General features: G+C 39.4%; 1 long non-coding RNA gene across 3 annotated transcripts in view; it reads left to right on the forward strand.

Moving 5' to 3' along the window:
* The window catches only part of CLLU1-AS1 (CLLU1 antisense RNA 1), a 278,212-nt gene that overhangs the window by 109,617 nt on the left and 150,577 nt on the right, over nucleotides 1–18,018 (forward strand). The window contains exon 4 of one of the 3 annotated variants that reach the window (XR_010342948.1): nucleotides 1,650–1,813. The exons of 1 other annotated variant lie outside the window; for it this stretch is intronic. This is a non-coding gene — a long non-coding RNA (CLLU1 antisense RNA 1). Of the gene's footprint in view, nucleotides 1–1,607; nucleotides 1,814–18,018 lie in introns of those variants that run through there. One more of the 3 variants, XR_010342950.1, reaches the window with a different exon arrangement.

Genomic DNA, 18,018 nt, shown 5'->3' on the forward strand with positions numbered 1-18,018 from the left:
TAGGCTTATATCTTCAGAGACAGCCTTCGGGAAGGGGAAAGTCCATGCCATTTCTCTGGGCTTCAACCTGGAGCTGTGATCTGGAGTAAACAGAATCTTTACAATAACCTGGGAAATTTCACACACATTGCAGGAGTTTTCCAGCTATCACAAGAGTCCTTCTGTTTAATGTTGGCAACGTACCCCATGGATGCTACCATAGAGCTCCAAACAGTGTACAACTATGAATCGTGGTGTCTATGGTGAAGGGAGACTAATAGTGAGGACATTAAGAAGGCATTTATTCTGATGAGAGAGATCTAAAGGAAGAATGTGAGGCATAGAAGGAACTCTCATTGATTACATGCCAGTTATGTGCCAGGGATAGTGCTAATTTCACATACCTTATTTAATTTAATGAATTTAATTATGATAGCCACCTTGAGAAGAAGTTAATGTGCACTCATTTTGCATATAAGAATATTAAAGAAAATTAAAGCTTGTTAGGGTTAAGTGATTCATCCAGTATCATATAGTATATAAGTTATCTTTTACCACAATAATGCTTCATAATAAATAACCACAAAACCTGGTGGCTTAAAACAATAAGTATTTATTCAGCTCACAAGTCTGCAGATTAGTGATTTAGGCTGAGCTCTGCTGGGCAGTTCTTCTAGCCTGAGCTGGGCTCACTTCTGTGCCTAGAAGTCAGCTGACCATCAGCAGATTGGGATTGTTTAGGTTGAGATGATCAGGTGGTCTCAGCTATGTTCCAGTTGTCTCTCATCATCCAGTGGGCTAGCTCTGGAATATTTTTAGGGCAGTGGCTGAGGTCAAAGACACAAATGGAAACTCACAGTTTTTAACCTCTTTGCTTGTGACATATTTGATAACATCCCTTTGGTCAGAGAAAGTAACATGGCTGGGATGGGAGCCAGAACCTGGATACAGGAAGGAGTGAGGAACTGGAGAATTAATGCAATTCTACCACACTTGACGAGAGGATGTCAGCTGAGATTTAAATGCAAAGGCCTGTCAGGCTGTTGGTCGTGTAGCATGCTGCTTTGCAAAAGGAAGCTCTGCGTGATCTGAATTGGGCCTAGAAAATGTCATCACTTGTTTCAAAGAAGTGCATTTATTTAATCCTCCACCTTTTTGTATCTTTCCAGTTTACCTTCTGGTCCAAGATAGATTTGATACACCTTAATTATTTTAATTTTTTGTTTTGAAGAGACAGCTGGTAAGAAGGGAACTCCAAGGCTATTTTTATAGATAGGAAACCTACTCTGTGATCACTGCACTCTGTAAACGTCCATAAAGAACATTATAATGTATTCAGTTTTGTCTTTTCATAGTCATTTTGGTATTTCCAAGAGGAAATTAATAAAATGAAATGCCTGTGGCTAATCTGCATTTTAAAGAACTTTCTTAGAGTGGCAGTTCAAGCCCAAGAAGACTGCAAGTTCAACTTAAAAGGTCAGCAGCGTTTGTCCACCAACAGAGATAGTGTAGCTGAGGAGTGCCGTGATTGTTCTCGCTGCCCTAGGATGCCTTGATTTAGGAATGCATTCTTCTTCTTTTTTATTTTTTTAAAGAAAAGTTGTGACCAACTCTTTCTGTCCCAGCAGGAGAAAAGAATAAAACTTGACCTCCTTTTGTTCCAACAATAGCCTGCAACTGCCTCATTCCATTGACTCAACGTGTATCATCCGTCAGTCATCAACCCTCCTTCCAGGACAGAGCTGCATTCTCCTTGTGTTATCACTTTGCTACATGGTGCTGTTTCTCATCTGCCTTCGGAATTTAAAAGGAAAAAAAAGACCATGAAAAATGTGTAAGTTGGATGCTATTCATTCACTTATTTATAAATAAATGGAAACTGACAGGCACCTCTTCAGAAAATGTTTACCCTATGGACAAGTGTTGATGACATGGGCTGAAAGTCACAGTCTGGTGCCACCAGGACCAGCTGCTCCTTCAGTAGTTACCATTGTGCAGCCTTCCTTTCGTTTTGGCTTGGCACACGCATTTCCAGCCTGCCTAACATTGAGTCTCCAGGATACTTTATCTCCAGCACTGTCTGCCAGAGACAATAGATGGGTCTTTTTAACCAGCCCTGAAAGCTTGGGCTTTGTGTGCTCTTGATCTCTGGTGCTACGGCTGCTAACATAATGAGTTTCGCCTGATGCCAAGGGATGCATCTGCTGTTGGCCCAGTAACTTTGCTTCATGGAAATGGCATTCGATATTTTGTTCTTCCTGCTGCCGGGCTGACATTTACTAAACTGGACAAATGTTTTTGTTTTCAGTGGAGAAGAAACACTGCTCATTGCTTAGCTAGGGGAGCAGTGAACTAAGCTGTTTAATTTATGGTAGATCTCAGATTGGTTCAAATCATAGATCCTGGGTGATTCCTCCTCAGCTACTCCAAGTGGTACCATTTGGGGGCTGTTGGAGAATTAGCAGTTGAATTCCTTGAGAAAGTCCTGCTCCCCTGAATGAACTCCAGATAATGCAAGACTGTTACATAGTTATAACAAAGGAGTTAAGTCCTTGTCGGTCTAACCACCAACCAATCCACCAGAAAGCATATCTTTAGGATCTACTTGAATGCAGGGTACTGTGTGGAGTTCCAAAAACGCAAAGGGGTATTGGTTACAATCCTTTCTTTAAAGGTGGACAAATTGATTAAGGAAAATTACACATACACACACACATACACAGACACACACATACACAGACACACACATACACACACACAAAGGTGAGGCTTTGCTTAATGCATTCACAGGTAGGGGGAGGATTTAAGAAAGGGAGAGATCATCGTGAGCTGAAGTGCCTGGAGAAGACTTCCTTGGGGAAAATAAAATGTAAACCTAATGTGAAAGACTAACTGATACATTGAGGGTTGAACGAACCCAGATGGATAAAAACAGTCATAAACAGAGCTATTCTTAGATGTACAACGGTTGTTTTAGAAACTAAAACACCCTATGTCTTAAAAAAAAATCACTTTTAGAATTCACCATGCCATTTGTGCTTATTTGCTGTATCCTCCAGAGACCTCGGTAAGCTGAAGGGAAAGGGGGAGGGGCTGACATGTTGTAGCCACCTACTGTTTGCCGTGCGTTGTGCTATCTGCTTTACAGACATGATCTCATTTAGTTCTTATGCAGTCCTGTGAGCCATGCCTTGTTGCCCTATTTATAAATGAGGAAATTGAGGCTCAGAGAGGTTAAATGTGTGGCCAGATCCCACAGTTGTGCAACGGCTGAGTCCTCTGTGTTACTTACATACTCTCTGTAACTCACTTGATTTTTAAAGTGTTTGAGAGTAGAAAATTCAATATCAATGTCGTTTCCCAAAAACAAATATTTTAAATGCTGCTTGTTAGGAAAGAACATTGTCAATGATTACAAAAAATGGATTAAAATGACAAAAAGAAAAATAACAATAAAGAGAAATAAAATGAGATAATTGATGTGTATCATTTTGGGACACATCTGTAATACGATTTGTCACACGGCACAGGAAGAACAATGTCTGTGTGCATGTGTGGTACTGGGGGTTATGATCTTTTTAATTTCGTGCACTCTGCACATTTTAGGTACTTACTAACAGAGTCAGTGTCTGATACATTAGGATTCGGTTAAAAATGATGAAGAACATTGAGATTCCTCTCAGGCTCTCAAGGTGACAGATGTTCTATTGCTAAAATATTGCTTTGAGGAAACCAAAATAGACCCACTGCACCTAAAATAATGTGCCAAAAATATAAGGAAAAAAATAGAGAATGGAGACTCACAGCAAGAGAGAACATTATATTTGAGTGATGGTTTTCAAATTTTCCTCTGTGGGTCATACTCTTGCCTGACCCATCTATTCCTCCATGGTCCTCATCTTGTAGGGTCCAGGTGTCCTAACGCTCTTGGCCACCCAGCCTCTGCTGTCCTGCATGAAGGGAGTCATGGAGGTTCCTGCATACCATTGCCCACGGCAGTGGCCTGGAGAGGCAGCAGGCTAGGGAATGTGATGCTGCCACTCACATAGGCAATTTTTTGCATACTGTAACTTTGCTTTGTGTCCTTTAGCTATTCTTAGACATTTTCCAGAAGAATAAACAATCTTTTATAGTAAAGTTCCATTCCCTCTAGCTGGAAACATCACTTTGACCTATATGACCTGCTTTTGGATTTTGGGTTTATACACGGACCAGTTAAAATGAACACCCCTGGGACCTGCCACTAGGGCTAGAAGGCTTTCCCTGATCCACCTGACAAGGTTAAGACAACTGATCATGTATTCAAAATACTGCCTGCTTGGTTTATAGAGGATGGATTACAATTTTATTTATGGATTTATTCCTGAAATCATTAAATTAAGCAATTTATAAAAATAATGGCAATTACATAATTAATAGAAATTAAATAATCTCTAACTCTTTTATTTAATTGTCAGATTCTTGAGGGAAATGTTAATGGCTTTTTTTCCCCTACAACTTTATCCTCAGTGTCTATAAACACAGCACTGACCTTGTAGCAGACCTCAATAAATATTTGCTGAATGATTTCATTTGTTTGTGTGTGTGTGTGTGTGTGCGCGCGCGTGCGCATGCGTGCACGTGTGTGTGGTGTGTACACAGGGAAAGTCATTGTAGGAAGAAGGACAAATAAACAGAATGAACAAATGAACAGAATCATAGGTGTGATTTATTTAATCTGAAATTCATCTAAGCAATGTACAAAAGAATGCTCTCTTTTAGATAATGTGACTTTCAGCTATAATTTCACATATGCCTTGCTCTTAACCAAAAAGAAAATCTCAGTGGAGATTTCAGAGGCTATAAATACAGGGCAGAGAATGTATGGCAGGCTGGGGAACCATCTGGGGATAGGCAAGTCCTATGGGTCCCTGTAAAGCCTACTTTTCCTGAGCATGGCCAAGACAAAGGCCCATTGGTGTCTTGGGAATGGAAACATTGAAGATACGTTGGGGAAGCATTGTGGCTAAATGACTTGGGCCCCTGGACTGGCAGTAAGGTCCTCTACTCTAAGCCAGTCTGGACTGATGTAATAGTTCCTTGTATATTTTGGATATTAACCCTTTATCATATATATAGTTTGCAAATATTTTCTCAATACGTGTAGTTTGATTGTAATGTTTCCGTTTTCCTAATGGCAGTAAAGCTATCATTAAATTGAAGACAAGTTATAGAATCAAAGTGTCTTAAAATTGAGGAAATACAGGTACTATTTTTAAAATTTCATCAGAAAACAATGTTTTATATAGAATCGAGTCTTAATCTGGGATCAAAAAAAGAAATGCTTAAAGTTGTTACAGAGAAGTATTATAAATGTTTTAAGGTATATATAAAAGGAAACTGTCTTGGGGAAGCTTTCCAGAAACTAGTGGGTTATAAGACTGGGAAGCTTTGTGTGTCTCCTATTTAGTTTCTAGTACAATAATTTTTTAAGAAACATGAGATTCCTTAAGTTGCATGATGGCTGCAAACGAAAAAAAAAAGGAAAAAAAAAAAACCCCATGGGAAATGTACTTTACTAGTACAGGAGCCCATGGGCTGAGATTCTTTTTATAAAGTACCTCTCTTCAAGGAGTTTAAAGTGCTTGGCAGCTAGTTTCTAAGAAACTTACAAAACTCTGGTGCAATATTAGGCCAAGGGTGCAGAACAGTAGAAATGCAGGGGTCATTTCTATTTCTCTGTTTTATGGTACACTTACACAACTCCTCAAAGGCCAGCAAATCAGTGACAATGCTGGGAACAAACTCTAAATTTCCTAATGCCAAAGTTACTTGTCTGCTTACTGAATGCAATTATCATTTCATCTAGTATTTTTAGATTTTTCTTTCCTTCCATTCTGTTTGTTTGGACAAATTTCCAATTTTTGATTAATAATGAAAAATTTGGATTTGTTAACTATTGGGTGAGCTGCAAACAGGATTGACAGTGTTTATCTCATGAGTTAGTTTAAAACCTAAGCATCAGTCATATTAATATCGACTTTTATTATTAAAAACCTATGTTATAAATCTAAAATTGGATACTAATTATAATGTATTCTCAGATATAATTTTTAGGCCAGTATTTTCAAAGTGTCTATGTTAACCAATGTTATAAATACAGAAGAAAATTAGTTAGCAATTAGCAGAATTTAAACTATGAGTGTTTCCTTCAAAATATTTAAAAATAACGTCATGCATCATTTCTGCTACTAAAGGTTACAGTTACACAGTGTTGGTCAAAAGAAGAGTCAGTCACCCTCATATGGAAGCTGGGAACATAGAAATGCTTATAGTCTTTCTGGAAGGTAATGTGGCAATGTGCATATTGCTGCAAATGTAAAAACTATTTGATCTAGTGATACCATTTTTAGGAAACTATCCTAGGTACATCATCATGAATGTACTTTAAGTTTTAGCTAAGGATGTTCATTGCAGCATTGTTTACAATAGCAAAACAATGAGAAGCAGCCTATATGTCCCCATCCATGTGAAGGGTAGAGAGGAGTCTTCCCTTAGCCACTGGGAGCCACATCTGTACTCCAGGTCTCAGCCAATGCCTAGCTGAGCTGGGAGTACCAAAGGCCAGTTACCTTATCTCCAGGTGGGGCTAACTCCAAGGTAATTTATGCAACAGAGTTTCCTTGCCTGACCTGTTTTTTTTTTTTCCCCTCCCCTAACCTGCTTTCCCTATTCCTCTTCTCCCAAGAGCACTCTTCCAGTAATTCATTTGAATAAAAAATCCCCATCTCAGGCTCTGCTCCTGGGGAGCTTGATGACCTAAAACACCTCTTATTTTACAAATGAAGAAATTAGAGCTTAAAATGACTGAGTTGTTTGTGCAAATCACATAGCAGAGGAAAAACAAAAAATTCAATTCTACCTGACTCTGTCCTGTTATTACCCAGTAGTTCCTCCCAATGCTAACTTAAATCCAGTTTGCCCCTTCCAAAAGTGTGTGGAATTCTAACTGTCAAGATAGGCAGGTAGCTGGGTTCAAGTCCAGAGGGCAGAGTGGGAAGGGGTGACCCAACAAAGGAGGAGCCCAGGGTGAATGGGAGCGGTCCTTTTTTTTTTTTTTTTTTTTTTTGAGATGGAGTCTTACTCTGTCACCAGGCTGGAGTGCAGTGGCGTGATCTTGGCTCACTGCAACCTCCGCCTCCCAGGCACAAGTGATTCTCCTGCCTCAGCCTCCTGAGTAGCTGGGATGATTACAGGCATGCACTAGCATGCCCGGCGAATTTTTGTATTTTTAGTAGAGACTGGGTTTCACCATGTTGCCCAGGATGGTCTCCATCTCTTGACCTTGTGATCCGCCAGCCTCGGCCTCCCAAGTGCTGTGATTACAGGCATGAGCCACCACGCCCAGAGCAGTCTTTATAAAGCAGGGCTTCTCCACTGGGGATCTTCATCTCATGACCATAGAACAGTTTTAACCTTTAATGAGCAGGGCCAGCGATGTTAAAAAGTCCTGCAACACAGAGGACAGTTCAGCTCAACAAAGAACTGTTCTGCACCAACGCCCCTGTTGAGAAACACTGCAGAGTGCCCAGGGTCAAAAATGCAGTCAGCAAGTCCAAAAGGCAAGGGGGTGGAGAAGACGAAGCCAAAGAACGGGGGAGCCAGGCAGCTCTGGGGCTCTGGCCAGGCAACCAGGCTGACGGAAGGGGATCGAGTGCGGCTGGTGTGCCCACCGCGTGCCGTTCTCAGCATCCAGTCTGTGCGGCAGAGCGAGCCTGAGTCTGGCCACTTTAAAAGTTTAGGACAACACGAGGAATCAAAGTGGATGTCATGGGACCCAGAGGAAAAGATACTCAGGGGCATTAGATTCATTGTTCATTTTTTAAAATCCTAATTCCATTAAACAGATATTGAGCACCGTCATTTTTAGCTGTTGTAGTAAGCACTAAGAAAACCAAACATCACACAGTTTGGACTCCAGCCAACGCTCAGAAGTGGATGTAGTTATGATTGGCTGTGTTATAATTCTGGCTGCCCAGCATTTGAACCCTGTCCCATGGAGAAACTCTTTACCTTGTAAGTCTTGCTGGGCAGGAGGCCATCTCCTGGTAGAAGCTGATAGTGTTAGAGATCCACATTTCCACTTTCCCTTCCACGGAGGCTTGGACACATGTCCTGGATTTTTAACTGGGAGGCAGTTAGTACAGAGCAGAGAGGGAAAAGTCTGTTTTTCAGCAGGAGCATAGCTGGCTCCTGAGGACCGTCAAGGCAGCTGAGGAGGTGGCGGTGGTATTGATGGTGCCAGGGCAGCATCTGTTCTGCAGGGGTGACCCCACTCGGTGTATTTGGGACCTTGTTTCTGGCCACACAGATTTGGAGGCTGGATCTCCAGGCTTCCTGGAGACTCTGGGAATCACCTAACACTTGGAATAAATTCCTCTCTGATAAATCAGCCACAAATAGTCCCTTTTATGGGCATATATGAATATTTTCTACGTTCCAATTTCTGGAAAAACGAAGATAAATCTGACAATGGTTTTGTGTTCCCATGGTCAGGAAGACCGACAGGTACCTGGGTCAGACTTAGGGCGTGCTGCCACGTGGGTATAACTGAGAACCGTGGATGCACTGAATTGGGAGCAATGAATGATTATCTGTACTGTGCTCAATTTGAGGGGGAGGCTAGGGCTGGGGAAGCTGGTGTGAGGTACTCTGGGATCATGTAGACATTGAAAAAGAAAAAAGAAAGTGATGAAGGGTGGGACTCATGGGCATTTTGTTACAAAGTGGTCCAGATGTGCATTGCAGGATGAACCTGGTACCAACCTGATCTTAGAATGTAAATGCTGGCAGCAGCCACTATGTGGTAGGCTAATGACTATAGCTAGCAGCTCTCCCTTCCAGACTTCCAGAGTAGCACTATGGGTGAAGTCAGACTTCTCCCTGCTTTTCAGTGGAAGGAGAGGACAAAGTGCTGTACAGAATGCATAAATTTCTGGTCCAGCTTATCCATGATCTTAAATGTCTCAAAGATGGTCTTATTTCTTCCATTATAAGTTTGAAATCTTATGATTTACAGTACACAACCCAGCCTGCTGTGGTTTGTACTATTTTGTGTGGACTAAACAGAATTTTATTTGGGGGAAGCGGCGGTGGGCAATGAGTTCAGTGCTCAAATCCTGCTTTGTTATGCAGCTATCATTCACTGAGCACCTCTTCTGTGTGCCAGGCTCTCTTCCACACGCTCTTCCATCTTTGAAACAACCCTCCCAGCAGGTGTTATGCGCTTAGTTTTACACACAAGGCCTAATGATTTGGCCAAGACCCACAGAGCTGAGGTGACAAAGAACTTGAGCCCAGGTGAGCCTGGCTCCAGTGCCGTGACTCACACCTAGTGCCTCCTTCCCAGACATCCTAGAGTCACATGGTTTACCTCAGGGATGATCCACCCATTGTTCTGTCTTAGTTTATAACTCTCTCCTGGTAGGCTGTGGGGCCTAAGATAAATATCCCATGTTATTAGGGGATTGATTTAGATCACTTACACAATCAGGAAAGAAATCAGTGGTGAATAAATCTTTCTGACTTGAAAAAAAAAATTCCGTGATTAAAACACTGGATTGTAAGACCTCTTCCAGGCCTGATTTCTTGAATACAGAGTAGAATACAGATATTCATGTCTAGTTAGCTAGATTGGTAAGAGAATGTTGTTATTAGTTGAGAGAATGCTGTTCTGAGATCAAAAGCATGGAAATGGGACTATCATTTCAGATCTGTCAAACTCCCACCACTGGGCCCAGGGGGGATGTGGGCCAGTCAGTGTGAGTAGACTACTAGTATTAAAGATAATGATAACAAGTATTTATCGAACAATGACTATGTGTTAGTACTATAAAAGTATTTAGGTATGTTCTCTGTACAAATCTGAGGTCCATTTTTTTTTAGATAAGGAAACAAATTCTGGGAGGGTCAGCAACTTACTCAACATCATAGACAGTAAGTAGTCTATCTAAGAAAAATCTAAAGGTTCATGTGATATTAACCACAGATGAATAGTTCAGCTATGCCCATGAAGAGCTACTTTAAAGTTATTAACCATTCATTTAGCAATTATTTACCAATACCTTGGTAAATTATTTTATTTATTGTAGGCAATGTGCTCACGAACAACAGAGACATGGCCTCTGATCTCATGGTGGAGAAGAAAAGAATCAAATAATTATACAAATAAACATAAAATTACAAACTGTTGCTATGTGCTATGATGAAAAGATACAGAAAAGTGGGAGATCATATCACAAGGGTGCCTAACCTAATCTAGGAGATCAGAAAAGACTTCCTGGAGGCAGTGGCAATTGAGTCAGTATCAGAGGGATGAGTGTAGTTAACTAGGAGGAAGGCAGGGGGAATGGGAGAAGAAAATTCCTGGAAGAACGATGGGCATGTAGTAAGGCCCTGAGGCAGAAGCAAAGAACTTTGAGTCTGTGGTAGTTGCACACTGCTGGCCCATGGGATAAGTTTGGTGTGTAACGAGATTTTTCTGTTTTGGCTCACAGACTCTTTTGTAAATATTTGAGCCCCACAGCGTAAATATTACATAAATATTCCGATTTCAAGCTCCTCTTGAATCATGAAATGACGTGGTGACCCTGGGGCTTTAGGGCTTCATGGCTGCAGTGACAAGTGCTAAATATCTGGCCAGTCTTTTTTATTTTTTTTTTTGGGACAGAGTGTCGCTCTGTTATCCAGTTTGAAGTGCAGTGGTGCAATCTCAGCTCACTGCAACCTCTGCCTCCCGGGTTCAAGCGATTCTCTTGCCTCAGCCTTCCGATTAGCTGGAACTACAGGTGCATGCCACCATGCCTGGCTAATTTTTGTGTTTTTAGTAGAGATGGGGTTTCACTGTGTTAGCCAGGATGGTCTTGATCTCCTGACCTCAAGAGATGTGCTCACCTCAGCCTCCCAAAGTGCTGGGATTACAGGCGTGAACCACTGCACGCGGCTGTATCTGTCCAGTTCAAGTGGGGCACACACTGCCCATTTCATCAATCTTCCTACTCCTGATTGTCTCCCTAACATCAAAGCAAGGCCTCAGTTATCGTTTATCATCATATTTGCACTGTTGCTTTTCTTACAGTGGAGAATTATTTCTTGATATTGTTGTCTTCACCAAAAATTAAAGACAGACCAAGAGGATCATGTGCTTTTCCTCAGACTCAATGCATGCCATTCACGTGCTTTATTGCTTGGTGCCTGTGGGCATTTAAATTTCCCCCACTCTTACTTTGGAGGAAACTGAAAAAAGGCCCATAGGGTGTCTTGCTGCGTAACTGTCTAAAAATCTGTTGACTTTTTTCTCTACTACCAATGCTTAGTGAGAATAGGATGTGATCTCTACCCCCTTGATAGGTAGGGAGAGCTGAATAGCTAATTGATTTTTAGTAAAAGATATTAATAACTAATTAATTATTAATCCTATCTCTACTCTTCTAAAATGTAAGACTGTACCTGTTTTTAATTGCTACTCAATTTATTAAGCATTTATACTATATTAAGCAAAACAGATCTCCAGATCCCCGCCCTGGAGAACATATGTTACTCATTTTTTTCTTTGTCGGGTAAATTAATCTTGCCATCTCCAAACCCTTGTTTCTTACATATTAGCGAGACATTAAAAATTAATTTTGAATGTTGCCTAAACACTTGTAAACATGTCACGCAGTGCAGGTATCTCTGCCATCATGAAGAGCCCTGGTTGGTGACCTAAGAAACAGTTTGCTGTTAGTTTTGCACAGTTAATATGTTACCCAAAGATAGAGTGTAAGTCATGCCACTTTTCAGAGCACTAGAGAAACTCACTGGGGGAACTCATGAATCATCTTGTAAAGCAAAGAACTTGAAGGTAATATGCAAAGTCACTCAATATATTCTTTTTGCAAGAACAAAGTATTCTATTAGGAATTAAAGTGCATTTGCATTATATATGTGCTATGATGCCTCAATTGTCAGTTTCCTTATATGTAACCAAAATTACTGCTGGATTTCTCTTTTTTTTCTGAGACAGAGTCTCACTCTGTCACCAGACATGATCTCAGCTCACTGCAACCTCCGCCTCCCGGGTTCAAGTGATTCTCCTGCCTCAGCTTCCCGAGTAGCTGGGACTTCAAGCACATGCCACCATGACCAGCTAATTTTTGTATTTTTAGTACAGATGAGATTTCACCATGTTGGCCAGGATGGTCTCAATCTCTTGACCTCGTGATCCACCAGCCTCGGCCTCCCGAAGTGCTTGGACTACAGGTGTGAGCCACCGTGCCTGGCCCCGGATTTCTATTTATATTTGTCTTATGCATCCTGGTCTACAGTTTTCCCCTTGCTTTCTTTTCTTCTCTTTGCCATGTGTTAATGTGACTAAGCCCTGCTACACATCAAATCTTCAGCTTAAACTCAACCAGTAGAGGGTACTGTTTGAGCACTTTAAATGAACTTCTCATCTTTGTCTTTCTTTTCCAAAGAGAACAGTATCAGAATAATAGACTAGGATGATATTCAGGAGGCAAGATCCTGGCAAGAGAATAGGCATCAATGATCAGGTTTCAGTATCATTTTGCAGAAAAGTCCCTTTGTTCTCTGCTGCACAAAAGGACATTCCTTGCAAAATGCACATACAGTTTCTGGTGGTAAGTGTATGTGTTTAAAGGTAGACGAAGGGGGTGCTGGTGGTAGAGTAGAATCTGCTTATAAATTTACTAAGTACTTCATTTTAGGTTTGGGGTTCTGAATCAAGGTATCAGCCCCACGTGTTTTCAGCTTGCTAGTAAATAATCATGAATAATTCCTGCAGTCGCAAATGACATAATAAAATAATCAGGCATTCCCTGCCCTTTGTAGATCAATGAGCACAGATGTCTCCAAATGGAGGGGGATACTGGAGAACACTTTACATCTTGTTGGGTTTGAACATTTGAGAATTAACAGCTGTTTATCAAAATAAAGTGAGCATCTCCCTGTTCTGAAACCATGTTCAGCATTAAATATATTGTAGAAGAATGCTTTTTGTCACTTAAGTTTTACATACATTTGATCAATTGTGTCTAATAGTGGATTACACGTCTTAGTAACATTTGTATACTTCAATTTTTATACTAACCATTTAAAAATTTTAACAAACGAGAAAATTCCATGTGATAACAACAATAACAAAAGATAAAACACTCAAGTTGAAGAGTAATTGTTCCTTGTCCTACTCTTCTTATCCTCAGTGTCTCTTCACACATGTAACTTTCAATTTTTATAGCATTGTTTGATGAGTTACCTGTATCTCTGAATAATATGCTGACATCGATAATGCTTGAGTTATTCGTTTTATGTATGATATTTGTTTTCCTACACTGACAGATGAGAATGTAAGTTAAGTTACTCAGTATCTCCTGTTAGTCATATTTCTGTTTTAGATCTTTATTGGTTATCTAAAGAAAATATTTGCTCCTTTAACAATAAGCAATTTATTGTGAGTCCTCATCTTTCCAGTTCTTTTCTGCCACTTCCATCTCCCAATAAAAAGGCATTCTTCCTTTATCTTGAGCATCTAGTATGGCTGATGTAAAAGTTAATGCCAGCTTGATCCTCATTCTTTGGCAGATGACCTGCTTTTCCCTTCTGCATTTTTCTTGAAGCCATGATCCTACATGGAAGTCTTTTTACAGCCACTGGTGAGCTCTTCTGATCTGAAATCTTGTCTTGCAGCTATCCAGACTCTCCGGTATCATTCAAATTGACAATTGGCTTCCCCCTGTTTTTGCTGTTCCTCCGTAATGTTGAGATTGTTAAGACTTGCCTTCTGCTCTCTAACTGTAATTCCACTGTCTTTATCTGTAACTTTGTAAATCAATAAATAGTGTTTACATGGGGACACAATGCAGTATTGTCTATCACAGTCTCAGGTAGTGGGCTGTTATCTTTCCTGTCTTGTACAGCTTTTAATTTTTCTGAAGTTGTTAACTGGCTTTTTAGAAGTACTATTTGCCTTTATTATGTGCTCAACTTTTTTGTCCATTCAGCAGAGATTTGGTTAACATTTTTCCAGAAAGTTCCTTCTTCCAAAGCTGCTTCTGGAAGAGTGCTTGGTCCCGTTACTCTTGTCTGTACTTGTTGTCTAGGCCTCCTACACAGCTGTCACTGCTTTGTTGGGTTGCTTTCCTCATTTGTGGAACTCCAACCTTTTGTCGAAAGACATACTCAACACAAATCCTAAGAAACTGTATGTGAGATGCAACTTTTCTGATTCTTTGAATGTGTGAAAATCAGTACGTGCAAATGTGATCTGTGTTCACACTTGTATAGTAATTTAAGTATAGAGAATATAGTTTAAAAATATGTTTTCCTCAGAAGCATGATTCCTTTTTCCTGAGCATTTAGTTTGCTAATATGAAATTTAATGCCAGCTTAATTCTCATTCTTTGGCAGATGATATGATCTGTTTTTCCTTTCTGCTTTTTTCTATCAGCCATGATTGTAGGTGGAAGTCATTTTACAGCCACTGGTGGGCTCTTCCAATCTGAAATCTTAAGCCTTTCAACTGAACAGAAGCTCTTGTGTAATTCAAATTAGCAATTTGCTTCCCTCCAGTTTTGTTACTTGTTTTTCATAATTCCTGTTAGTTATGTGTTAGTCTTCCTGGCTTGATCTTTTATTTTAACAGCAAAATAGTAACCAATATTATCTATTTTTTAAATACTTTTAAGTTCCAAGATACATGTGCAGAATGTGAAGGTTTGTTACATAAGTACACACGTGCCACGGTGGTTTGCTGCACCCATCAACTGGTCCTCTACATTAGATATTTCTTCTAATGCTTTCTCTCCTCCAGCCCCCAACCCCCTGACAGGCCCCAGTGTATGATGTTCCCCTCCCTGTGTCCATGTGCTCTCATTGTTTAGCTCCCACTTATGAGTGAGAACATGAGGTGTTTGCTTTTCTGTTCCTGTATTAGTTTGCTGGGAATGATAGTTTCCAGCTTCATCCATGTCCCTGCAAAGGACATGAACTCATCCTTTTTTATGGCTGCATAGTATTCCATGGTATATATGTGCCACATTTTCTTTATCCAGTCTATAATTGATGGGCTTTGGGTTGGTTCCAAGTCTTTGCTGTTATGAACAGTGCTACCATAAACATACGTGTGCATGTGTCTTTATAGTAGAATGATTTATAATCCTTTGGGTACATACCCAGTAATGGGATTGCTGGTTCAAATGGTATTTCTGGTTTTAGATCCTTGAGGAATTGCTAAATTGTCTTCCACAATGGTTGAACTAATTTGCACTCCCACAAGTGGTATAAAAGCATTCATATTTCTCCACATCCTCTCCAGTATCTGTTGTCTCCTGACTTTTTAATGATCACCATTCTAACTGGGGTGAGATGGTATCTTGTGGTTTTGCTTTGCATTTCTCTAATGACCAGTGACAATGAGCTTTTTTTAATATGTTTCTTGGTCACATAAATGTCTTCTTTGAGAAGTGTGTTCATATCCTTCACCCACTTTTTGATGGGATTATTTATTTTTTTCTTGTAAATTTAAGTTCTTTGTAGATTTTGGATATTAGCCCTTTGTCAGATGGATAGATTGCAAAAATTTTCTTTTATTCTGTAGGTTACCTGTTCACTCTGATGATAGTTTCTTTAGCTGTGCAGAAGCTCTTTAGTTTAATCAGATCCCATTTGTCAATTTTGGCTTTTGTTGTCATTGCTTTTCATTCAGGACATAGGCATAGGCAAAGACTTCATTGATCTTTTTTTCTACTTTTATTTCATCTTCTGGGAGACTCTTCTGAATTTTATATTTTTAAAATGTTTTTCTCTTTTTTATGTTGGCGATCAAACCTTTTTAATCTTAGTTTGTTCTTTTTTCATAGTATCCAGTTCTTGTCTAATGAAAGCAATGTATTCTTCAATCTTTTTAAGGATGTCAGAATTTCTGCAAAAATGTCTTTTTTTTGTAATGTGGCTTTCTATTTTGGAATCAGCTTTTTCTGTTTATCTTGATTGGAGTGTCTCATATTGGAATTTTTTCCAAGTGTATGGGAATCTTTGGTTTTCTGCTCACATTTTAGGGCAAAGCAAATGCCATGACTGGGGTTGTAAGTTACATTGTGGTGAAATCAGCTGTTTCATAAATAGACTTGATGGATTTCTTCTGCATTTTAGCCTTATGTCTCACTCCCACTCCTATGGTATTCCAGTTTTCAGATTTCTGAGCATCTCATGGTTCTTCTAGGCAACCAATCTCCATTGCTGTCACTAACCCTCCACCCCGTTTATTTTGCTCTAAGCTAACTAACCCCTTTGGATGCTTTTCATCTGTTACCCTGTCTCCACTTTTCATCTTCCAAAAATTTGTTGAAATCTTTTATCGGTTTATGACCATTTCTTATTTTACCTTTTGAGTCTGTACCTATTTGCATTCCTTTACTAACATTTTAATAGACATTTGGATGGAAGAGAATATAGATACATGTGCATAATCTGCCATCTTTATCTGCAGTCCATGTTAATTTTAAATACACATCTGTCTGACCTGAAATTTGTAGACACACATTTATTATTTATTTATAGTCTACCTCATTTGTAAACACATGTTTTTAGTCCATTTGTGTAAGGTGCCTTTAGGCATGTACCATTTCTCTGACAATTTTCTTAATATTTTAAGGTATAAAAAGGTCAAACATTTAAAAAATGATTTTCAGGTTGTAACTTACTTCAATTATTATGTTTTTTCTAAAAACAACTTTGTAAATAGGCATTGCCACCATCTCATTTTACAGATGAGAAATGGAGATTCCGAGAGAGTTAAATGATAAGCTTAAGATAATAAAACTGGTGAATGTTGACCTGATTAGATCCAAACTTAGGTTCAGCAGTACATGTGCAAGTTTGTTATATAGATAAATTGCATACATCATGAGAGTTTTGTATACAGATTGTGTCATTACCCAGGTAATAGGCATGGTACTTGAATAGGTAGTTTTCAATCCTCATCCTCCTCCCACCTTCCACCCTCAAGTACCCCCAGTGTCTACTGTTCTCTTCCTTGTGTCCATGTGTACTCAATATTTAGCTCCCACTTATAAAGGATAATATATGGTATTTAGTTTTCTGTTTCTGTGTTAGTTCACTTAGGAGAATGGCCTCCATCCATGTTGCTACAAAGGACATGTTTTTTTTTAAGGCTGTGTAGTATTCCATGGTGTGTATGTACCACATTCTCTTTATCAGTCTACCATTGATGAGCATCTAGATTGATTCCATGTCTTTGTTATTGTGACTAGTGCTGCAATAAACATTTATGCATGTGTCTTTATGGTAGAATGATTTATATTCCTTTGGGTATGTACCAAATAGTGGGATTGTTGGGTTGCATGGTAGTTCTGTTTTAAGTTATTTGAGAAATCACCAAACTGCTTTCTACAGTGGCTGAACTAATTTACATTCCATCAGCATTGTATACATGTTCCCTTTGCTCGGCAGCCTCACCAGCATCTGTTATTTTTTGACTTTTTAATAATAGCCATTCTGACTGGTGTGAGACAGTATCTCATAGTGGTTTTAATTTGTATTTATCTAATGATCAGTGATGTTGAATATTCTTTCATAGGCTTGTTGGCCACATGTATATCTTCTTTTGAAAAGTGTCTGTTTACCTTCTTTGCCCACTTTTTAATGAGATTGTTTGTTTTATGCTTGTAAATTTGTTTTCTTCTCATGCTGCACTATGTCTCTTAGACAACACTTGATAAAACCAAATAAATACAACAGCATAGATAAATAAGGTAATCTGTTTACAGAATAAATTTCTACTTCCACAGGGCATCATGTGCACTGCTTTCGCTTTCAGCTTGGTTATACTTTTTGATAATATTTAAAACTGGTCCTGAATATTTGATAAGGATATGACAGTCCTAACTTCTCTCATCAAACTCTATGGATAACTTATACTGATAAAATAAATCATGTTGCATAAAAGAAAAGCTGTTGTTTCCAAAGTAATGGAGGAAGGGC

This window comes from Aotus nancymaae, unplaced genomic scaffold, assembly GCF_030222135.1.
Source record: "Aotus nancymaae isolate 86718 unplaced genomic scaffold, 86718_ANA_hifiasm-v0.15.2.pri h1tg000016l, whole genome shotgun sequence".
In the NCBI taxonomy this organism is placed as follows: domain Eukaryota; kingdom Metazoa; phylum Chordata; class Mammalia; order Primates; family Aotidae; genus Aotus; species Aotus nancymaae.